The 24,994-nt window shown below is 44.1% G+C and overlaps 1 long non-coding RNA gene across 1 annotated transcript; it reads right to left on the reverse strand.

The window, feature by feature from the left end:
* Positions 1 to 224: 224 nt before the first annotated feature.
* Positions 225 to 14,488, reverse strand: LOC143272353 (uncharacterized). Its single transcript, XR_013049852.1, has 4 exons — positions 14,224 to 14,488; positions 13,648 to 13,716; positions 13,018 to 13,170; positions 225 to 348 (listed from the first exon to the last, which is right to left on the reverse strand). It is a non-coding gene; the product is annotated as an uncharacterized LOC143272353 (long non-coding RNA).
* Between the last annotated feature and the right edge of the window lie 10,506 nt (positions 14,489 to 24,994).

Genomic DNA, 24,994 nt, shown 5'->3' on the forward strand with positions numbered 1-24,994 from the left:
CAGGTTGGGGCACTTACCACCTAGCCTGATGATCTGAGTTTAATCCCTGGAACCCACATGACAGAGGGGGAGAATTGACTCCTACAGGTTGTCCTCTGACCACAACCTGTATGCTCCAATACATGGAATAAATACAAAATAAAACAAATTAAAATTACCCTTCAAGAATAATGTAAAACAGACATTTCCAGACTAATATAGACAACCATTTACAGATGGTTTATTGTAAATTCTACCAAACGTTACAAAAATAATAGCATAAATCTTAAACTCTTCTAGAAGTTATAAAAAGAGAAAATCTCCCCATCTAAAGTGTTTTATGAAGCAATCATGATTTTGAATCTGAATCTGGAAAAAAAAACATGACAGGAAAAGAAAATTAAAGTCAGTTTCATTATGAAAATACATGCAAAAGTCCTAAAGAAAATGTTGGCAAACTGAACCAAGTGATAAGTTAAAAGATTATAAAACATTATAACCAAAGAGGGTTTCACTAGGACTACAGCTCCTAAAAATCAGTTCATTAGATGTTCTAGCATGTACTGGCTACTTATGCCAACTTGACACAAGCTAGACTCATCTGAGAGGAGGGAGACTCAATTGAGAAAATGTCTCCATAAAATGGAGGATGTATTCAAGCCTGTAGGGCATTTTCTTAATTAGTGATTAATAGGGGAGGGCCCAGCTATTTGTGAGTGGTGCCACTCCTGAGCTGGTGGCCCTAGGTACTATAAGAGAGCAGACTGAGCAGGCCATTGGTAGCAAGTCAGTAAGAAGTACTTTTCTATGGCCTCTGCATCAGCTCCTGCCTCTAAGTTCCTGCCCTGTTTGAGTTCCTGTCCTGACTTCCTTCAGTGATGGACTATGATACGTAAATGTAAGCCAAATAAGCCCCTTCCTCCTCCCAACTTGGTTTTGGTTACAGTGTTACATCACATCAGTAGAAAATAAGACAGAAATTGGTTTCAGGCTTGTGAGATATTACTATGGCAAACCTGACCACATTGGTTTTAGGAGGATTGTGGAAGGACTTGGAATTTTGGGCTAGAAAACCATTGAATGTTCAAAGCTTGGTGAGCTGTTCTGTGGGAGTTTGGAAGATAAGAGTACTGAGAGAAATGCAGACAATGGAGGCCTGGCTTGTGAAGTTCCAGAGGGAAGTTTGATAGTCACTTAAAGACTCTATTGAGGCTGTTGTATATTTTGAGTTAAGAATCCATGGTTCTCATTAGCTGAGGCTGAAGAGTCAGCTGTGGATAATAAGATACCAGAACCACTGAAGGGAAACGTTTGCTTTGCTGAGATAATCAAAGCTGGTTAACTAGAGCTGAGAAACCAGCAGTGATTAAGAAGGGACCAGCATTGTTGAGGTGAAATCTGGGATGTGTTTTCTCACAGTTGGCACACAGTAGCTGCATTCCAGAGGTGGCCAATGTTGTTCCAGCAGCCAAACTTGGTAGTGTAAGAGTTACCCAGGTGGTACTGATTTTGAATCATGAAGAGGTCATGGAGAATAACTAAGGCTTGGCACTGTGTGGCTGGTATCCCTGAAGAGAGGTCAGGAGAGGCTATTGGTAAAAGAACACCCCAGCTACAGCAAGAGACCCTAGCACTTTGGTGATACCAATACCATGGACAACCACCAAGAACATCAGTAACGCTGGAGTGGAGCTGGCCTGACCTTAGGAGACAATCTGTGTGGATGCAGTGGGTGGAGCCAGAGAAGTGACCCAGGCTCCCAGAAGATCATAAATGGATCCCAGACATTGGGTACTGAGATATTTAGGTGGTTGGAATTCGGCTTTGCTTCATTTGATTGTGACTATGCCCCGGTTATTTCCTCTTGAACTGAAAAGTATTTAACTTTTTTTTTTTTTTTAATAGGGAGGACTCCACAGCTGAGAGACTTTAAACTTTTTAAAAAAAAAAATTGTAGTTTTACAGACTTTGATTTCAAAAGAGACTGGATTTTATTTAATTTAATTTGTTTTTCAAGACATGGTTTCTCTGTGTAGCTTTGCGCCTTTCCTGGATCTCGCCCTGTAGATCAGGCTGGCCTTGAACTCACATGGGATTTTTTAAAGTTAACTATGTTTTATATGGCAATATAAACAATATAAATATGCCATCTTGGGGACAAAAGCAAAAGGAAAGGTTATGACTTAACAGTAATATATTTGTGTATCAAGTTGACAAGGGGTCAGTTGTGCTGTCTAGCTTCATGTCAACTTGATGCAAGCTATAGTAATCTGAAAGGAGAGAAGCTCAATTGAGAAATGCTTCTATAGGATCAGGTGGCAGGCATATCTGCAGAGCACTCTCTTAACTAGTGATTGATGAAGGATGGCCCAGTCCCCTGTCGTTGCGGTCACCTCTGGGCTGATGGTCTTGGGTTCTATGAGAATACATACTGAGTAAGCCAGTAAGCAGCACTCCTCCATGGCCTCTGCATCAGCTCCTGCCCTCAGGTTCCTGCCCTGTTTGTGTCCTGTCCTGACTTCCTTCAATAATGGACTACAATGTGGAAGTGTGAGCCAAAAAAACCATTTTTCCCTACTTGCTTTTGCTCATGGTGTTTAACCACAGGAGTAGAAAAGTAACTAAGACATGGTGGTGTATTTTTCTAAAATATCTCTTACTCCAATGAGACTGCACTTTTCCTGGACCTCACAGACAAGTTAAAATAATACCCCTTGAGATCACCTAAGACTATGTACTTTTCTTGCTCTCCTACTGTGTACTCAGCTTGTTAAGGGCTAGTCTGCCTTTAAGAGCACCATGTATCCAACCTTACTATGTCTTGGATTTACAAATGCACTTATCCTTTACATCTTAAGCCAAAAGCATAGATTTAATCTTAAACTATGCACTCTTCCATACCCCTGACTCGGAATAATTTATGTGTGTATGTGTGTGGGGTGGCAATAATTTGATAAAAAGCAGTCAGCAGGTTGAAAGCAACCTTGAAACAAATACCCATCATAAATGTTGGAAGCAACATGTGGATATAAGTTGATAACATCTGTGTGTGGTTTTGAGTGTTATTCTAGGTCAGTAAAGTAACTACTTCCCCTGTAAAGCTCTGTTAAAGATCTCTGTAAAGAATGTCTCATCTTCTTCCTACCCCGTGTTTTCTGTGTTGTTCATAATTATAGAGCAAAGCCCTTTGTTAGAGTCAGAAGATACAGGGGGAGAGGTGGAGAAATCAAATGTGGGCTCATTCTTGTCAGATTACTCTGAGAAAAACTTGCTTAATTTCATTCCCTAATGCAGTGGTTCTCAACCTGTAGGTTGTGACCCCTTTGGCAAATCTCTGTCTCCCAAACTATTTACATTACGATTCATAACAGTAGCAAAATTACAGCTATGTAGTAGCAATGGGGGTAATTGTTCGGTTGAGGGTCACCACAACATGAGGAACTGGATTAAAGGGCCGGAGTGTTAGGAAGGCTGAGAACTGCTGCCCTAATGTGCTGTCTTTGCAATTAGGGACCGGAGGGATGATTCATAAAAGAATCTGTTGTGCAAGCATGAAGACCTTTGTTCAGATCCATGTAAAAAGCTTTATGTAGCGACATACATGTCTGAACCCCCAGCATTGTGGGAAGAGGCAGAGAATTGTGGGGGCTTGCTGGTTGCTAGCCTAGCTCCAGGATCAGAGAGAGACAGTGTATCAGGAGACTAAGATGGTAAGTAGTAAAGCAGGACACCCAACATCCTTCTGTCTTCTGTGTATAAACATGTTATAAGAGTTACATGTGTATAAGCATGTTACAAAAGTACATAAGTTACACCACACACACATCACACACAACATAACACACATAATTAAATAATATAATTCACCACATAATGTGGTCTGAATGTGTGTTCTCTCCAAATGCCTATGTTGAACTTAATCTCTGATCTGGTGGTATTTGGAGGTGAGTGCTTTGGGAGGCGACTAGACCATGAAGGCAGAGCCCTTGTAAGTGGGACTAGAGTCCTCGTTAATAAAGACCCGAGAGTGCTTCACCCATTCTACCACTCACGGTGACAAGGAGGCTATGGATGACTGAGGAAGCTGGCCCTTGCCAGACCCTGAATTAGACTCATATGGATCTTGCATTTCCCAAGCCCTGGAACTATGGGAAATAGATTGCTGTTGTTTGTAAGTTGCCTTGCCTATAATCTTCTGTGATGGTGGCCTGAAAAAATGAAACATCACACTAACAGAATGAAAGTGGAAAAAAAATAATGAAATTGTCTGTGTAGCAGGACCAATCTGTAAAAGTCAACGCTTATGATAAAACCTCTAAACAAAATAAGATTAAGGGGATGTTAATTGAATAACAAGTACCTAGAAAGTTAAAAAAATGTACTTGATGTGAAATATTGAAGATTTGTGCATGAAAATCGAGAGTAAGACAAGGCAATTATCATTTCTATCTGACACTGGGGTGAAGGATCTGTACATTAGAGTGAGACAGAAATTAAAGTATAAGAATTGGAAAGGTAGAAATAAGACTGCCAGTCACAGGAAATACAGCTATAGACCTATAAAATTAAAAGAATTTTAAAAGAAATATTGGAGATTGCATTCCAATATTATATTATATATTTATTTATGTATTTATTGTTTATGTGTAGGTGTGTGAGTCTGAATGAGTTTATGTGTACCACATGCATGCAGGATTCCAGGAAGTCCAGATAAGAGAACCAGATCCCCTGAACTAGAATTACACGTAAGCCACCCTGTGGGTTTGGGAAACTGAACCTGAGTTCTCTGCAAGAACAGCAAGTGCTCTTAATTGCTCTATCCCCTGATTATCTTTATAACATATAGTTTACTGTCTTAATTGGGTTTGGCAAAGTGCCATTAGGTCCATAGAAACTATCAATTGCATTTTATATATCCATATATACATTCATATAACATACCTATTAAAAATGAAAGTAAAAATACCAATTAGAATAATATAACAACATTAACTATCTGTGATTTAAAAATTTCTAAGACCCCACATAGACTGTTTTAAGTCATTGTAGAGACAAAGACATAAATATTCTGTATTATTGATTTTCTTAATTACTGATGTGGGAGGGCCCAGCCCACTGTGTGGCCACCCCTTGGCATGTAGTCCTGGGCTGTAAAATAATAAGCAAGCTATGGGGAGCAAGGCAGTGAGCAGCATTCCTCCATTCCTTCACAGTTCCTGCCTCTCCTCTTGCTAGGGTTCCTTTGCTGACTTGTCTTCAGTGATGGACTGTGATCAGTATGTTTAAGCCAAAAACTCTTTCCTCCCCAAGTAACTTTTGGTAACAGCTGTTATCACAGCAGTAGAAAGCTAACTAGGGCACATGCAGTCTCATCTACTTGAGTCTAAGACAGGAAGTTGATGTCCAAGTCCAGCCTAGGCTGTGAGTTCGAGGTTAGCTTGAACAACTTGAGATTAAAAAAAAAAAGTCTGGGGCCGGGTGGTGGTGGTACACACCTTTGATCCCAGCACTCAGGAGGTAGAGCCAGGTGTATCTCTGTGAGTTCGAAGCCAGCCTGGTCTACAGAGCGAGATCCAGGACAGGCACCAAAACTACACAAAGAAACCCTGTCTCGAAAAAACAAAAAACAAACAAAATGTATTTCAGTGGTAGAGTGCTTGTCTAGCCATCCGAAGACACACACACACACACACACACACACACACACACACACACACACACACGAGAGAGAGAGAGAGAGAGAGAGAGAGAGAGAGAGAGAGAGAGAGAGAGAGAGAGAGAGAGAGATCTAATCTAAGAGGTTTAACTATACTATTTAGGGATATGTGTATTGCTGATCAAACTAAAATTCAGGAAAATGATTACTTTGCAGACTGGAGAGATGGCTCAGCAGTTAAGAGCACTTACTCTTGCAGAGAGGTCTTGGGTTTAGTTCCCACATGGCAGCTCACAATCATCCATAACCACAGCTCTAGGGATCTGACACCCTTTTCCGACCTCTGTGGGCACCAGGCACATACATGGTGTGTATATATACAAGCAGGCAAAACACTTACACATAAATAAATCTAAAACAAACAAAAATATTTAAGTGATGATTTTGTGGGAAAGGAAGGCTTGCAGCTGGGAGGGGCATGAGAGTGTCTTCTGGGTGTCCTCAGAATTCTGTATCCAGACCAGCATGCTGGCTTCAAATCACTTACTTTGCAATAAGTGGGTGGACAGTGTAGCCTACTTTGTTTACTCTTGGTATTGTTTTAGTTCTTATCTGTGTGCGCATATGAAGGAAGAGGAAGGCAGGAGGGAGGAGTAACTCCAGAAGGTTTGTGGAGTTAAGGCCATCTGGGTTATTTACAATCAAATGAGCCAAACCAAAGCAAGCAGAATTAAATTAGTTAGATGCAGCATATTGCTTGCCGTTCTCGTTACTAACTTGCCTGAGTATGCCTCTGCCTACAGTATCTCCCAAATACAATTTGAAAAGGTTCATTTTCTTGGTTCTGCATTTTGAATATGGTTTGTCCCTTTGGAGATTCATGCTGGGGATTAAACCCGTTGGGAAATATTAAGAGGGTGGAAACAATTGCAATTTGGCATTTGGAAGGTGATCAGGACTAGATAAGGCCACCAGGGTGGAGCCCTATGTTTGAATATTGTTGATTTTCTAAGAAGAGGGAAGAGAGACCAGAGGTAATATACATAACACACCTCTCCCCCTATTTCTTGCAGTGTGGTACCTGCACCATCTGATACTGTCTGCAAGAAGGGCATCTGCATGTTTAGCACCTTGTGTCTCCAAAATTCTTCTGGTTAGTTTTGGCTGGAAACTTGACACAAGCTGGAGTCACACAGAAAGAGTCTTAGTGAGGAGCTGTCTAGGTGGAGTTGGCTTGTGGCATGACTGGGGGGGAGGTCCTAATTGTTGAAGCAGGAAGGCCAACCTTAAATGTGGGCAGGATCCTTTCACAGGCTGGGTCCTGAACTATGCCGGACAGGAGAAAGCTGGATGAGTGTGAGCACAGAAGTATGTTTTCTCTTTGCTTTTGGCTATGGATGTGATGTGACTAGCTGCTTGAATTTTTACTCTGACTTCCCTGAAATGAGAGGCCATGATCCAGATTTGAAAGCTTAATAAGCCCTTTCCTTCCCTAAGTTGCTTGTAGTTGAAGTATCTGTCATAGCAACAAAAATGAAATCAGAAAAAGAACTATGCACCCAAAGAGACCTCTTTTCTCTATAACTTCCTCAGCCTGTGGCATTGTGTTATGAGCTATGGAAGACAAGCTGATAAACTCAGTCATATGCTCTTGAGAACCCACAGTGTGCCAGGTAGTAGGATGTGTTTTTCCTCTGAGCTATGTTTCATGGACTTAGAGGAAAGGAAACACAGATGATTTGGGTTTGAACAGTGACAGCTCTCCAACTTCTGCATCGTGAGACTCTCCTCCCTCACACCGCCCGCACCTTTGCCCACGCTCTAGTGGGAATGATTAAAACTTGTGAAATACTACATATTAAAACAGACAAGATGCACACACTCAAGAAAATATCACGGCCATCTGAGAACAGGGCGAGAAAGGCTGTTGGAAATCTGTGGCAGTCTAGAATTATGCGCATATTCTCTGGCTACTTAAATCTGGATAAAGAGCTGGAATCTTAGGGCTTAAAAGCTATTCCAAAGCCCAAAATGCCGGTCCCTTTGGCTTCTTCTTTCTTTAGGAATACAGATCTCATCAAAGCTCAATAATTACAGACATTAACACAGAATATGAGGCTAGAAGTAAATTTAAGGAGACATGCATGGGTTCTAAACCTTTGTATCTGATACCTATCTGAACTACATTGTGTTTGATGTTGTTTTCTAAGTGTGTTTGGGATCTGTGCATCTGTAGAATATGCTGGAAGTGAATTTCCAGGAGTTGGACTTGCCCAGTTCTATGCAAATCTGTGCTCAGGGAGTGATGTGCCAAGCCTGCTGGCTCTAGTCCACTTTCTTCATAGCCATGAGCTTCAGGAGACCTGGGGCCATCTTTCCCTCCTTCAGCAATGTGTGCCCAGGACCTTGCACAATACTGAACATTCTTTAAGCACAGAACTTGTTGGTTTATTGAATGAAGAACGGAATGAACAACAACAACAAAAATATTTGAGAAACACAACATTTCCCTAGAATGAACAACAAAATTCCAGAATGATTCCACCTAAAGTATGTTTTAAAAAAATAGCATAAAGTCTCCGATTTTTAGACTTTCATTCTTTCAGTCAATTAATTTTATTTAATGTTCAAGTGAGCCCTAGGACTTAATACTAGATATAGTATAGGAGCTAGATGAAATAGAGAAGTAGGGTAGGCAGTGAAGTCCTCACTGAGAGCCGAGGCTTCAGCCAAGAGCCAAAGCTGGTGAGGGAGTGGGCCTCTTTGTTTTATTTGGTAGGGCGACATTTTAAGCAAAGAAAATGACATGTGCAGTGGCCTGGGGTAACTAGTCCTGAAAGAAGGAGATCTATATAACGGAAGCCAGAAAGGGGAGAGTACTAGCTAGCATCCTGGTGAAGTCAGTATTGGCCCAGATTGTGCAGAGACCTGGAAGGCGTACAGTAGGATCAGGTCTGTTAGGTGCTTTGGGGGACTGGCAGGTTCCAATTTGATTTTGACAAGATCAAGTTGACAGCTATGTGGGAACTAGAAGGATCAAGAATAGCTATTTTCAGAGTGAGAGCTATAGAAACTTTTAATCATCAATCATAAGCAAAGGATTCAGTTTTCACTGAGACCAAGTCAAAATGGTAGTCTTTTCCTTTCAGGTATATATTTAATGATGGGGTGAATGGGTGAATGTGGGGGTTTGAATAGGAATGGCCCCTGTGGACTTAAGTGTTTGAATATTTGGCCCATAGGGAGTGGCACTACTAGGAGGTGTGGCCTTGTTGGAGTAGGAAGTGTGTCACTGTGGAGGGGACTTTGAGGTCTCCTATGCTCAAGCTACACCCAGTATGGGATGCAGTTGCTTCTGCTGCCTGTGAATCAAGACATAGAACTCTCAGCTCCCTCTCCAGCACCATGTCTGCCTGCATGCCACCGTGAAGAAAATGGACTAAACCTCTGAAACTTAAGCCAGCTCCAATTAAACATTTTCCTTTATAAGAGTTGTTGTGGTCATGGTGTCTCTTCACAACAATAGAAACCCTAACTAAAACAGTAGATATAGCTAAAATTACTCAATAGCTGTGTGTGTGTGTGTGTGTGTGTGTGTGTGTGTGTGTGTGTGTGTGTGTGTGTGTGTTAAAATAGATGCTTGGTAATCAATGATTATGCTACTTCAACTTCATTTTGGATATTAGAAATGTTTAAATAAAACAAGTTAGGAACCACAGATCACTGTTCTGAATGTTTTCAAGAAGTACTATTTATCTTTAAAGTATTTTAATCTTAAAAATATGACAGAATATTTACATAAAAATAACTCAGGAGGCCGAGGTAAGAGGATATTAGATTCAAGGATGGCCTAGGCTATATAGTGAGACCCCCATCTCAAAAAAAAAAAAAACCACAAACAAAAACCCCTCATAAACTTGAAAAATAAAATTGAATGGAATATGAAGCAAAAACAATAAGTATGAACAATGAGATATAAAGAAGTTATTTTGCAAACAAAACTAATGGAATTTTCAAATTATACTGGATTTAGTAACTGATCATGAAAAGACATAAATTTAACATGGAAGTTTGCAAATCCAGGAAATTAGTAAGTAAGGAAATTAATAAGTAAGATGAGAAGTAACTAAAGGCATTGTTAATTCACACCACGACATCAACAGTACTGAAGGTAGTACTCCCACAGTATGACATTGACAGAAACGGGAGAACGAGTCTGTCAGTTCAAGAAGTCAGCTCCATCACACCAAACAGAAAACCCCGCAGTACTCCAAAGTCCTACAGCTCCATAGAAAAGGTGCTCAAGAGCCCGGAGAACTCAGACCCAGTCCTCAAAGAGTATGGACTTTACCAACAAGTTTCGACGCTGAAATGACATTCACTACACAGTCAGTATTGAAAACCTGCTTTCCACCAGCTGTGCTAGTGGAAAGACCTAACTGCCTTCTCATTCCTGATGGAGAAAATGAAGAGGTGGTCAAAGAGCATCCACCCCAGGTTGGTAGGAAAACACTGTGTAAAAGCTCAGACAACCAATGCAGGTGCTGTATTTTCTTTCTGGATTTTGTGACTTATTCCAAGCCTTGTTGTCTTTTTAAATTGCAGTTTGCAGTTCTTGTTCTCTGTCTCTATTTGTCTCATATAGCCCAGGCTCAGTGATGACCTTGAATTGCTGACAAGCCTGTCTCCACCTAAGTGCAGGGGTTACAGGTGTGTGTGTGTGTGTGTGTGTGTGTGTGTGTGTGTGTGTGTGTGTGTGTGACATCACACCTGGTTTTATAAAGTTCTGGGTATTGAATCTGGGGCATTGTGCATGTTAGGCAAGTACTCTGCTAATGAGATATCATCCCAGCCTTCTTATCCCAAATACATACTTATTTTGTGTCTCATTTGTGTGCATATAAGACTATAGACTCTGTGATTACGTGTCCTGGAACAAACACCTGGGATCACCCGACCAGTGGGTCAGTTTGTGTTCATATGATATGGACATGCAAATTTGCAGTTCAGGGTTAAGGTCTATGCTGGGGAAATGAATTGGAGAGCTGTGTGATTGAATCTACATGGTATTTAATGCCATAAAACTCAGGGCCACCTCATGACATTCATGGGCCCTAGGCACTTTTGTCTTCATGATATCTTTTCTCCATTAAAAATAAAAATATACAGAGGAATATAACTTAGCCTGGGTTCATTATTATGACACTCATTTTTTTTTAAATTTTAATTTTGAAAGAAGTCAAAGCATATTCATGGATCTCTGAAATTATTGTGGTCCCTAGAAATTACTCCCTCTGTGATTGACAGATAAATCAGCTGACAGGTGAGGCGGAATCTCCAGGGGAACAATGTGTTCAAAAAGATGAAAAAGTCAGGGAAGAGGCCCTGAGTCACCTCAACATGTAAAGATGATGAAGAGTTGAGGGATCATGTCAAGGTTTTATCCCCTGAGATAACAAAACATGCACTGTTCATTGGTCATACAAATAAGGAGCCACCAGAACGTCTGAAGCCCACCAAATCCAACAGTGGCAGTGTTCCTGTAAGGAGTTACATCTGTAATTGCTTCTACAGGGAAGGTCTACAGCCCCTAATCACTTCCAGTGTCCAGAGTACACCAGACCCTGTGTGCCATGGCCTTACACACAACTTAAAAAAATAAAATTATGTGCATGCATGTCTGTGTGGTTATGTGCCTGTGAGTTATGAGTGCAGATATCCACATAAATGACCAGAAAAGGCACTGGATACTCTGGATTGAGCAGACCCAATGTGGCTGCTGGGAACTGAACTCAGGTCCTTTGCAAGAGAAGTATGAGCTCCCAACCACTGAGCCATCTCTCCAGCCCCTCTCTTTTTTTCTTTCTTTTAAAGATTTTTATTTTCCTTATACCCAACTTAGATATGCTGTTTACTATTTTTGGAAGAATTTGCCTGACAAATAAGCAAAGAATTGGAAGGCACCCCCAGCGAGAGAGGAGACGAGCCAGATAAACACGGTATCCTGAACACAAATGCAGAGGGTCGGGAGGAGGGGGGTCTACCACCACACCCCAGGTAAGTGACACGAGCTGCCGGCTGGAAAGAGCTGTGTGGGCTGTCAACATGGAAGTCCCCACGGACCTGGTCAAGGAGGACAGAGTGACAGAGTAAAAAATCTAGACCGAGAACCTAAGGGAGGAACACAGCTCTTGTGAGGAGTTTGTTTTGAAAGGAGAGAAGTGGGATGACTGACAAGAAGAATCAAATTCCAGGGACTGCTCATTTTTAAGATTAGAGACATTACTTGCTGCTGGGAAGGCCCCCATAAAGAGGGATATAAGTGAGAGTGGGGGGGGGAGGGGGAGAAGGAGGGAGGTGGTGGGGAGAGCAGGGAGGGGAATGGAGGAGGGCTGCCCTTGCAGCACCCACAGAGTCCTTGGCAGTAATGGAGGAGATGAAGTGAACAGGCAGGTGGGTTCTGGGAAATGGTGGGAATTCTATGTTATTGCTTCCTTCTTTCTGAAAGCCATTTAAGAAACTTAGAGGAGATAAAACATAACTGATGGGCAGCATTGAAAGTCCAGCATTGAGGCGAGAGACCAGTCAGCAAGGGCAAGCTTATGGAGCTCAGGAAGCTTAAGCTCAGGGCTCTCTACTTGTTTGCATGGGCCTCTCCAAGGGTCTGGTTGTGAAAGTCCTGGTGATTCCATGCCTGTAACTGTGCATCGTTTTTTGTTAAAGAGGAGGAAAGCTTCATCCCTGAATGTCTCCCTGGTGGTCAGCACAGCTGCATAAGCTTTCTAGCTGTGGCTGCTGTGGGAATGCAGCTGTGGCATTGGTGAAACGTTGGCTTGTAGCTACGCTGTGCCTTAATCAGGTGAGACAGGTGCATCCAGCCAAAATCCCAGGATGAGTGTGGGAAGAACTGATTTTACCGGTGAGAGAATTTCAGCTGGGTGGAGAGAAGAATGAAGACAAGACATGAGGATGTAGAAGGGTCCTTTTTGATAGTAAAAGGTGATGGAATTAGAATGTTGTGGGCTTAGAGATGAATTGTTGGGGTGCCAAAGAGTGGACTAAAAAAAGAAGACAGAAAAAAATGAGCAAAACCAAGCCACAGTCGTTGGTAATCATGAGGTTCAGAACCTTGACCATGGCAATGAATGGCCGAGGAGGAATGGAGGCTGAGAGACAGAATATATGTATAATAGCCAGACTGTAAGTGATGATAGAACTCTGCCCCCAATCTCTGTAAGAAACCATGACCTATGTAGCCATGGGTCCACAATGGTCAGAACCTGATCAGCAATCCTCAGTTTCTCTAGTCAATGTCCCACTTACTACTGGGGAATGATAAGAAGTTAAATGCATCCTCCAAATCTATCACACAAGATCCTTACTTGCATAGGATGCCTTCAGCTTCCTCATGCCAGTAACCTCCCATGGGGTGGACCTGGGGACCTGCAGCCCCCGCTTTCTTCTCTATGAAGTTATCTTCCTTGAGTTTCAGTGGAGATTTATTTGCTGATTCCATTGCTGATTCCCTTGATACTCTAGGCCAAGAAAAAAAAATCCACCTAGTCAAAAACAGAGAAGCCATCTTCTATTAGGGTTGTAGTTGGGGAAAACATATATTTAAATAGCACCCCATGGTTTTACTAAATAATGACTATGTAGATAGACTATGTATGGTATAGACTATGTATATAGTGGGGCCTATAGAGGGCTTTCTTGGGGCTTATGATTGGTCCCTGTGACAGTTAAGCTGTCTTATGAGATGAGGATGGGGTATGTCCAAGTCTGTAGATGGTCTGGGAGAAGAAATTCATCCTTCAGCAGAAGGTCAGCAGAAGTTAATGCATCATTTTTTCAGAAATTTGCTTTTTGTCTAAGTATGAAAGCCAGCTTGCACAGGACAGGTGGCCTAGTTCAGAGATCTGGCTTGGGCTGCATTTGAGTTCAGAGTGGCAGTGTCTCCTGCTTGCATTTTAAGAACCCCAAACCAAAGCCACTCCCTCTTGGTGATTTACCTCTTGACAGAATATAATGGTTCCTTCAATAATTTCCATGAAGACAAGTTCACTGGGGATGAGGAAGTCCTGAAAAGAGAGGGCTGGGCATTGAAAGATCAAATATGTGGATGCTGAAATAACTCAGGACTATGAAGGAGAGCTCAGAAAAACACTGACGGGACTCCAAACTCTAATGAAAGAAGCAGGCCCCATGCAGTGTAAGGGCTCATCAGTGTGCAGGGTTAACAGAGGATGGTGACTGACAAAGACATGGGAGACACAGCTGTAGGTCTCAGGGGAGTAAAAGGAGCAAGCCTGGGAGGCAATACTGAGAAACAGGAAGGATCAGCTCCCTGAAGCTCCTCAGATAGGAGTCGGTGTGGGAGTGAGGAATCACCACCCTGTGAGAGGGCTGAGGGGAAGCAGTAGCCTCAGGAAAGATCGAGGTTTTGGCTAGAGTCAGTAGGTAGAGGTGGCCTGCAGAGAAAGCGCTAGGGCTTAGGGGATACTGCAACATAGAACTTGAGAGCTGGCGGCTTTACAAATTGCAAAAGGTTATTATAAGATGGATCACATTAATATATCCTGGGTTACCTTTTGTTTTGCTGTTTGCTGGGTTTTGTTGTGTTTATGCAGGAACCTAAGGCCTTGGAGCCATCTCAGCCATAAAAGCTTCCTAATTAATTATTTTAGTATTTTTAATCCATACCAACCCAGGATCAAGTTGGGATACTGGTAACCAAACACAGTTAATGAGAAGAAAGTAGTTATTTTACTTGTAATTGTTCACCACTTGTGGGATCATGTGGTCTTGCCTAGACCTCCCCTTGTGGTGGCAGCCTGCAGTGACTCTCTGGGAGGTGAGAGAGTTCTGGTTTGCTCTAGATGCACAGTTCTGTTGCAACTTCTGGAAGATTCCATATTCTGATTCTCATAATGGTGTAGACCCCTCAAGGCCACACTCATAAAGTGGCAGATTAAAGGTGCCTTAAAGCCATTTTCATGTAATTCCCCACCTGATACACGAAGCCCTTCAGAAAATGCCACTCCACTTCAGAGCGACACGGCATTTGCACCCCAGAGGCAGCCCATTCCATTTTGGTCCTTTTCAATGAATAAAATGTTCAGGCTCGTTGAACCGAAATCCCCACAGCTTCTTTAGCGGCATGCCCGCCAAGATTCTGTCATCAGTCTGAAAAGATCAGGGGCTGCCTGTTATGTGCCCTAGGACAGCTCTCTGATGCCTTGGAATTCAAAGTCTCTCACTTGGAAACAGCTGATTCCACCATGATCCAATCTTACTGATCAATTTTCTTTTCTATATGGATTATACACAAATAGGTTTTTATTACATTACTCATTAATGAATTCTTTTACCCAATTCAACAAACATTAGTGAAACCATGTAATACCTACCACATGTCAGAGACGGGATACATGGACTGGAAGAAGAAAGAGCCTAAGAAACAGGCTGTAATTCTTAACGGAGTCAAGTGCTGAGCTGCAGGACTTCACAGAGTGCGTTGGAAGGTCGTGGCTAAGCCACTTCGTCTCATTTGAATTGTAATACTGGAAATCAAGTAGATGATTTGCATGTCCAGTCTTGTCTGTGTGGTGCACGTATGTGAGTGTGCTGGTACGGTCACCTGGGCATGTGCACAGGGAAGCTGGAGTAGGACATGGGTGTCCTCCTTTATCATTCTTGGCCTCATTGTCTTGAGGCAGGGTCTCCCGCTGGACTGGAAGCTCACTGTTTCAGCTATGCTCCTGGGCCTGTGAGCTCTTGGGATCCACTTCTCTCTGTTCCCCGTTGTCAGGTTTACAGGCACACATAGCTATGCCTGCTGTGTGTGTGTGTGCGTGTGTGCGTGCGTGCATGCGCACACGTGTCTGAATTTGAATTTAGGTTCTCATGCTGGCAGACAATCCTGGTATTCACTAAGCCATCTCCCTACCCCTAAATGGATGGTATTTTAGTACCCATAAAACTTGAATGGAAACTTCATTCACCTTGGATAAACTTAGCTAGGTCCACCGTTTCATCAGCCCTCGTTTAGGCTGGTGGAGTATCTGGTAAGTTTCTCACAATGAATAAACCTAGGGTTGGGCAGTCTTGAAGGGGGAAAGTGACTAATAAGGATGGGGAGGTTGAGGGGTGTGGGCCTTGGGCCTGCACACTTTCTGCTGCTTTCAAAAGTCAAATTCAACACTTTTTTTCTTCAAATGGGAGAGGTCACTCCTCTCTTACTTCTCAGAGTGTAAGGGTCTTGGCCTCTGCTGATGAAACAAAAACCCGTTTTATTGGTCGATTGTGCTAGTTCACTTTTTTTGGGGGGGAGGGGTCAATTTGACACAAGCTAAGGTCATGCAGAATGAGGGAACTTCAGGTAAGAGAATGCTTCTTTCAGATTGCTCTGCAGGGCATTTCTTTAGTAATGATTGATGCGAGAGGGTCCAGCTCACTGGACAGTGCCACCCTAGGCAAGTGGTCCTAGGTTCTACAAGAAAGTCGACCAATCAAGCCACGGGGAGCAAAGCCTGTAAGCAGCATTCCCATAGCCTCTGCATCAGCTCCTGCCTCCAGGTTCCTGCCCTGATTGAGTTCCTGCCTTGCTTTACCTCAGTGATGGGCTGTAGTTGAGATGTATAAATTAAATAAACCCTTTTTTCCTCAGGGTGTTTTGGTCATGGTGTTTTATCCCAGAAATAAAACACTGAGGCACCAATAAAAGAGCAAGGTCAGACATATTAAGCACAATACTTCAATACTATTGTATCTCGGAGTTGTATCAATTTGTGTATTTTGGGGTGTTGGTGCACAGACCCAGCAGGCCCATGGGAAGATTGACGCAATCAGGAGGCAGGTGCTTTCTTAGGACACTTTTATAGATTTCAAGATGAAAGTGATTACTAAATCTACTTCCCAGATGTCAAATCACATATGTTAAGAACCTCATTTCTCTGATAGCATTCATCGCCTCGAGCCATATTCATAATTTTTACATTTTCTTTAGCTTAATGAAATCTGCTCTGATAAAAAGATCTCCATAATTATATTCCAAGTTATATACATCTGGGGGAAAGGGCAGCCAGGGAACAGTAGGCAGATTTGCTGACTGGGTCCTAGTAGCTGTGCTTAAGGATATTTGAGGGGGTGGACTGGCGGGCCATGCCAACCTCTTTCCTCACTTCCCTGTCATCTCTAAGTCGGAAAGAGGGTATATGGATTATCTGTGTGTGAATCATTTCTAAACTAAGTGATTTAAAACAATTGACGGCCGATGGTTCACATAGTCTGCCTGGATGAGAAATTTGGGAGTGGTTTACCAGGGTGGTTATGACATCAGATGGGCCTGTGTTCATCAGACTTGTCTAGGGTTGGAAGAGTGTATGTGTGTGCACATGTGCATGCACATGTATGTGCATGTGTGTATTCTGATGTGTGTGTGGTGTGGGTATGTAAGTGTGTGTGGCAGGGTATGTGATTGGTGGGAGGGAGTATTGAGTGGGAGTTTCTGGAGGTATATAGGTGTGTGTGTGTGTGTGTGTGTGTGTGTGTGTGTGTGTGTGTGTGTGTGTGCCACACCATGCATTTGTAGGTCAGAGGACAACGTCAGGTGTTGGTCATCACCTTCCACCCTGTTATGACACAGTCTTTTGTTGTTCATGTGGCAAGTCCCAGGGTAGCTGGCTGAGAACTTCTGGGGATTCTCCTGTCTCTATCTCCCATCTCCCACTGGATTTAGAGCACTGGGGTTGGAGCACTGGGGTTGGAGCACTGGGGTTAGGGCACTGGGGTTAGGGCACTGGGGTTGGAGCACTGGGGTTGGAGCATGGGGGTTAGGATACTGGGGTTAGGGCACTGGGGTTGGAGCACTGGGGTTGGAGCACTGGGGTTAGGGCACTGGGGTTGGAGCACTGGGGTTAGGGGACTGGGGTTGGAGCACTGGGGTTGGAGCACTGGGGTTAGGGCACTGGGGTTAGGGCACTGGGGTTGGAGCACTGGGGTTGGAGCACTGGGGTTGGAGCACTGGGGTTAGGACACTGGGGTTGGAGCACTGGGGTTGGAGCACTGGGGTTAGGGCACTGGGGTTAGGGCACTGGGGTTGGAGCACTGGGGTTGGAGCACTGGGGTTGGAGCACTGGGGTTAGGACACTGGGGTTAGGGCACTGGGGTTGGAGCACTGGGGTTGGAGCACTGGGGTTAGGGCACTGGGGTTGGAGCACTGGGGTTAGGGGACTGGGGTTGGAGCACTGGGGTTGGAGCACTGGGGTTAGGGCACTGGGGTTAGGACACTGGGGTTGGAGCATGGGGGTTAGGGCACTGGTGTTGGAGCACTGGGGTTAGGGCACTGGGGTTAGGACACTGGGGTTGGAGCACTGGGGTTAGGGGACTGGGGTTGGAGCACTGGGGTTAGGGCACTGGGGTTGGAGCACTGGGGTTGGAGCACTGGGGTTAGGACACTGGGGTTGGAGCACTGGGGTTAGGGCACTGGAGTTAGGGCACTGGGGTTGGAGCACTGGGGTTGGAGCCATGCTCCACCTCATCCAGATCTCTGGGGTTCTAGTGATCCAGACCCCAGGTCCTCACACTTGTACAGCCAGCATTTTACCCAGGGAGCATCTCCACAGCTCTTTTTTCAAAGTCACAAATCACAGAGATGGTAGGTCTGAGGTGACAGGTCTGTGGCGGCTGTGGACTGCCGGAGTTATGCCACAGGGACGGTTTCCTCAGAGAAAATGATTCCATAGGAGGAAGGAGAGGTTCATTCCATGTCTTTTATGTTCCGCACATCCTGTTCACTAACAGTAAGACCAAGTCTGTGTTCAAGTCCCTATTTAGACCTCAGTTTTTGATGATATCAAAGAATTCATAGAAATATTTTTAAGCCATCACACGTGGGACTAGAATTCTTACATAACTATTCCTGAAGCCTCTGCTACCAGTAAGTGAGCTAATAACTCTAAGGCCAGTCTGAGGGTTGCAGAGATGGCTCAGTGAGTAAGAACACTTGGCACTCTTGTAGAGGACCCAGGTACAGGGCCCACTCTGGCTGGCTCACAACCACCTGTAGCTCCAGTTCCAGGAGATTTGATGCTATCTTCTGGCCCCTATGGGCACTGCACATACATGGTGCACATACATGGTGCACATACAGACAAGCACACACACATACATATAAATAAACACTTAATAAAAAAGATTTTTTTAAGTTGAGGGGTTTGGGATTTGTAAGGTTTTTTTTTGTTTTTGTTTTTGTTTTGTTTTGTTTTAAATACTGGTTGAAGAAGACATCCTAATTGGTGCAGAGGGTGTTTAATGAAGGACTGGTCTAGGGAAGGTAAATGTCTTTAAAGTGGGGAAGAAGATGAATTCTTGGAGAGTGATAGGCTCTCAAAGAAAAGAGAAGAAGAGAATTTGGCTCTCGGGGAGAGTAGACCACCTGCCCTGGAGCTCCTGACCCTGGCATGTGTTAACCATGTCTTCTGTTTTCAATATTCTAGCCTTTCTGATCCTGGTGGGTCTTCCCTCCCACGCAGGCAGTTTCCAGGGGGGTAGCAAAGAGCTTATCCAGGAAAAGCTTCTCAGATGCAAAGTTGTGGGGCCTATGCTTGACTATCCACTTTATTGAGTTCCCACATTCTAGGCCATTCTCCATCACCTGCTCTGTCCACCGTAGGGCCATAAGGCTTTGGTCCACTGTCACCCTCTTTTCCAGCAACCTTGATTCTTTTCTGTGTGACCCCCATCAGTGGTAGTGCGGCTTTTCTCTTGGGAACTGTAACTAACAAATGCTTTTTCAGTGGTTCCCAGTGACCTCCTTATGCCTCCCAATTTCTACTAAGTTATGTTTTTTTTTTTTTGGTTTTTTTGAGACAGGGTTTCTCTGTGTAGCTTTGCGCCTTTTCCTGGTACTTACTTGGTAGCCCAGGCTGGCCTCGAACTCACAGAGATCCACCTGGCTCTGCCTCCCGAGTGCTGGGATTAAAGGCATGCGCCACCACCGCCCGGCTCTACTAAGTTATGTTTTAAGTCAAGACCACAACTCAGGAAACATCCCAGTTTCGAGGGACCATGTGAATGTAGACAAAGGGCACAGAGTATTTGCTCTTCAGAGAGTTCTGGATCATCCAATACCCAGACTAAAGAGGGCAGAGGGACTGGCTTGTAGAAGAAGTCATATTTAATATCATTTTAAGGAATCAAGATAGCGTGATTATAAATCAGTACGTACTTTATAAAATATTCTTTGAAGAACCTGTGATAACCTCAAGAAGCAGATTTTAGGGTTCATTTGTTGCTTTGGGTTTTTAAAACAAAGATTCGTTTTTAAGAAAATCTCCAACCTCTCCCACCTCTGTCCCTGATCTCGTGTAAGCGCTGAGATGTGGGAAAGTATCAATTTGTGCACACAGAGGGGGGTGTGCCCACCCCTGTTGTTTACCATACACTCTGAGACATATTACTTGAACAAAATTGTGTAACTGTTTTTGTAAATTTAATCGTGAGTTAACTTCATTGAGTATTTCAAGTTCACCTTGGGACAACTCTGTTTTTTACTGAATGAAAATTTGTACTGTGTCTGTTAGCTGGGGACAGAGGTGAAGGCGTTCCTTTGTATCCACCTTTCTGTCTCGATAAGAAGGTAATTTTCCCTTCTTAGAGAGAGGCATCTTTCAGCAGTCATTGCCTAAACTGGAGTCTGGAAACGCTTTCTCCTCTGTGGCTGTTTGTTAAATAAACATCAGCGGCCTAATGTGGCAGTCAGAGGACAGCTTTTGCACGTCAGTTTTCTCCTTCCACCATGTGGTTTGAGTGCCGGTCAGGCGGCCTGGCGGCAGGTGCCTTCACCTGCTGAGCCGTCTTACCAGGCTTGTGACTCTGTTTACAATGTCTTGCAGTGTTCTCACCTCGGACTTCTGTTCTCCTGAGCCATGGGAAACACATTTTTATCACTGATAAGTCACCCGGTCTTGGGCACTCTGTTGGAACAGCCCAACTAAGATACAGGCTCACCTAACCCTTTGCTCTTTATGAATAAGGCCTTCCCTTCTCCATGAACTCGGCCTGCCCGCCCTGCTGCTGAAAGAGCCAGCATGGCTCCCTCTGGCTAGCGCCAAGAGGTGGAGAATGGCGACTGTGGATGTGGTGAGGGGTCTGGTGCTTGTATGAGGCCTTCTTTCTTTAGATGATCCTGCGTCACAAGTGGCCTCTCTACGCTCCTGGAATTTCTTCTCCTCCCTTGTGACACACTCTAGTTACCGACAAGCTTGTCAGTAACTGATGGATTTGTAGCTTTCTCATCACTGTCACAGAAGCAACTGCAGAGTGGATAGGTTTTGTCTGATTCATGGCTTCAGGGCTGCAGGCTATCACAGTGGGGGAGGCATGGCAGCTGGGTAGCCCCAGAGTGTGAGGTGGCAGCTGGTTTACACCATGGCTGATCAGAGAGCTCGGGCTGGACAAATAACCTGAAAGACAGTGGTTGTCAACCTTCCTAATACTGCGACCCTTTAATACAGTTCCTCATGTTGTGGTGACCCCCAGCCATGAAATTATTTCGTTGCTACTTCATAACTATAATTTTGCTACTGTTATGAATTGTAATATCAATATCTGAGAAGCAGGATATCTGATATGCGACCCCCAAAGGGCTTGCAACCCACAGGTTGAGAACCATTGTTTTAAGGCCTGCCCTCTGTGATCCACCCCACCAGCCTATCTCCATCTCAAGGGTCTAAAACCTTCCCAAGCAGCACCAGCTGTGAGTCCAAAGTTTAAACCCCTGAGCCTGTGGGGCACACTTCACATTCAAACCATATGACTGGGGAAGAATGTCCTTCTGATAGGAAAATGGGGCTGGGAGGGGGCAGCATGTGGTTCAGGTAGGCGAACAGGTGGCTTCTTTTGGTGTCACCTGGAGGAAAAACTGCACAAGGTATGCCTGGAACCCAGAGAAAGAAAAACAGTGCATGCAAAGGGAGCCAGACCGAGATCTGGGTGTGAAGTAATGTGGCTGTGGATGTGGCCCGGAGGACTGGCAGCTCGCTAGGCCCCAGGAGTTTCCTTTGCTTCTTAGAAACATCTTATCTCACACCTTAGGCACTGGGCTCCAAAAAGCCCACTCATGCACCAGGTATGGATCCTGATCCCCCTGCCTGTGGGTCTCCCAAACAGCTCAAGCCAAACAACTGTCTTGAGTATTCAGAGGGCCTAGTCTAGTCCCGCGGGGGCTCCATAGCCTTGATGCAGGGGGGAGATACACAAATACTCACTCAGGCACAAACTCAAACATGTACAAATACCCACATATATGCATAAACACATAAGCATGCACAAGTACACACACTACACAGTCACAGAGACACACACACAAATACACAGATGCACATGAAACCCATACACAAATACACAGATGCACATGAGACACACACACACAATACACAGATGCACATGAACACACATACACACACACACACACACACACACACACAAATACACAGATGCACATGAAACACCCATACACAAATATACAGATGCATGTGTAATACGCACACACTGAATGTGTTTCTCTCAGTCCACACCAGGTCTCTGCCATGTCGTCCCCCCACTCTCCCTGCTCCTGACACAAACCTGATGCACTGCACCTTGTCTCCTAGATTGAGGTTCCCGGTTCTCTACTTTCCTCCTGTTCTTTGAACATAAGTGCTCGCATGCTTTGTTTTAACGACGGGCTGCAGGTTCTTACAGAGAAGAAAGTGTGAGGAGGTAGGAGCCCTGCAGTCTGTGCAGTGTGGTCTTGGATCTGCGGTCCATGACCCCCTTGTGGGACGGCTAAGGAAAGCCCAGGTCACCATCGCTCCTCTATATTTCAGAAAGTGGAGGTCACCATTGCTGCTCTCCTTTCCCTCTGTCCCCAGGCTGCTTCTCTCTATTGGGAAGCCTCCTCTTAGCCAGATCCCTCAGCCTTGCCCTGAACTGGCTTTTTTTTTCCTCCTCTCTCTAGCAGGGACCTTGTATTTCTCTAAAGGGTTAATTTCATAACTGTTGCCATTCCCACCTTGCCCACTGGGGGCACCATCTCATCAGGTCTTGGCTCCTATTTTTCCAGGCATCCCAGACCCTAGTTAGGTGGCAGGGCAGATGCCCTTGATAGATTAGGCCATGGGTCTTGGCATCATAGGACGATACAGACTGAAGAAGCAGACCCCGCCTCAACAGATACCATATTCTCTCCAAACTCAAAGCATTTGGTTTCTTCTTGTTCAAGAAGATCTCATACGGGAATTGGAGTTAGGAACAAAGAGATGGCCTGTATGGAATTATTTCCCCTTTCTTGTTCTCTCTTCTTCATTCTCTAAATGGAGAGGTGATAAAATTAATATGGAACTGAGTAGCCGTTTGTCTCACTATGTGATTCTTAGGGAAAGCAGAGATGGTGTGTCTTGGAAATGGTCTGGGACAGGCCATCCTGGAGGAACAGGAGGAAGGGTCAGCATCCTCCAGGGGCAACAGAAGCTGGTTACTCATTACCACCAAGTAATGACCACCAGTGACTTGACAGTACACTGAACACCGACATTATATTTATGCTACATAAAATAATGTGACACAGTTTTTATGACCCAATTTAATCCAGTAAAGGGTATCGGTTTAGTAAAGACAAGGACAATAGAATTAAAATTATTCATAGATCTACATAACAAAAGGGTAATAAAAAGAGAATTGAACTAATTTGACAGGAAATAGATAGCATTGACATAAAATTTGTAAAATGGAGAGAAAGTCTCTCACTGTGAATTTATATGAGTTAAGCTGACAGGTACTGAGATCTGTAAAAGGGAAAAAAATGCAAAACCACCATGAATTGTTCTCTGAATTCCCAGACCAAGCCCAGCTTCCTTCCATTTATTCATTCCACTGACAGCAGGACAGGATCTGTGCAGTGAAAAACTTCAACATTTTAATAGCTACCCAATAAACAAGCAAACTTTTCTGTGGTTGCGTGAAGTGTTTTCAGTGTTCAGTTTCACTCGGTGCTATATCTTGCTTACCTTCTTCTGCGTATCCATAGCAACAGACTGGAAATGGCTGATAGAAGTACTGAAATGTCAGCATGGGGCTGGAGAGATAGCTCAGTGCTTAAAAAGAACTTGATGCTCTTGCAGAGGACTTGAGTTCAATTCCAGCACCCACATCAGGCAGCTTACAACTGCTTGTGACACCAGCTCCAGGCGATTCGATACTCTTTAGGCACATACACTTACACATAAATAAAAAATTTAAAAATTCTTTTTAAAAAGCTGGGGGGAGGGGCAGGGGTGTGTGCGATTTCAGTGGTAGCTGCTCCTGGGCCTGGGCAGAACAAGGGTCTCAGAGCAATGCATTGCTTCACCCAGGAAAGGAAAATGATGCTGGGTGAAGTTTCCCTGAGAGTCCACCCTAGAGCAATGTTGGTGGGGATGGAGAAGCCTATGACCTAATGACTGTCTTCCAAAAGCTCCCAGCATCAGGGAGTATAAAGTGTTCTGATGAGCTTGTGTTGTTTTGGGGCATTTAAGTTGGAGATCAACACGAATATATTTTATTCAGTTTCCCTGTAGGTTTCTCATGCCCTTGGTCCTGATACCAAGTTCATGGTGGTGTCCTCTTTCAGGTTTCTTTTTCCTCCATCTATCAGTCAGCTCCTTTGAACTACCTACCTTTTATACTAACCAGAGACCAACCCTGGATCAATCCGACTAATAACTTCCACTACCCTTCACAGGAGTACAGGGATAGAGTGTGGACTTCGACTTTCCAACTGACTTCAGATTATCAACAAATCCTAGTCTCTTTGGTCTCTACACACACACCTGCCCAATTGCAAACAGCCAGTAGTTTAAGCTCCAGCATATCTTAGTCTAATAGTAAGTGCGGACTGAGATGTGGAAGCCAAGAGACAGTAGACAAAACAGTGTCTATCCTAGTTTGCCTTCTGTTGTTGGAATAAAACAGTGACCAAAAGCAACTCGAGGTAGAGACAGTTTGATTGGCTTATAGGTTATTTGTCAGTCATCAAGGAAGCCAGGGCTGGAGCTCAAGACAGGAACCTGAAGGCAGGAACTAAAGCAGAGACCATGGAGGAGTGCAGCTCACTGGCTTGCTCCCAGGCTTACATTCAGCCACTTTTCTTCTACAGCCCAGGCACACCTGCCCAGAGATGGCAACACCCACAGTGAGCTGGGCCCTCCTACATCGACTAGCAATCAAGAAAATGCCCCCCAGACATGTCCACAGGACAATCTGATGGAGACAATTCCTCAAATGAGGCTTTCTCTTCCCAGGTATGGCTAGTGTCAAGTTCAAAACTAACCATCATGA

This window comes from Peromyscus maniculatus, chromosome 1 (assembly GCF_049852395.1).
Source record: "Peromyscus maniculatus bairdii isolate BWxNUB_F1_BW_parent chromosome 1, HU_Pman_BW_mat_3.1, whole genome shotgun sequence".
NCBI classification, from domain to species: domain Eukaryota; kingdom Metazoa; phylum Chordata; class Mammalia; order Rodentia; family Cricetidae; genus Peromyscus; species Peromyscus maniculatus.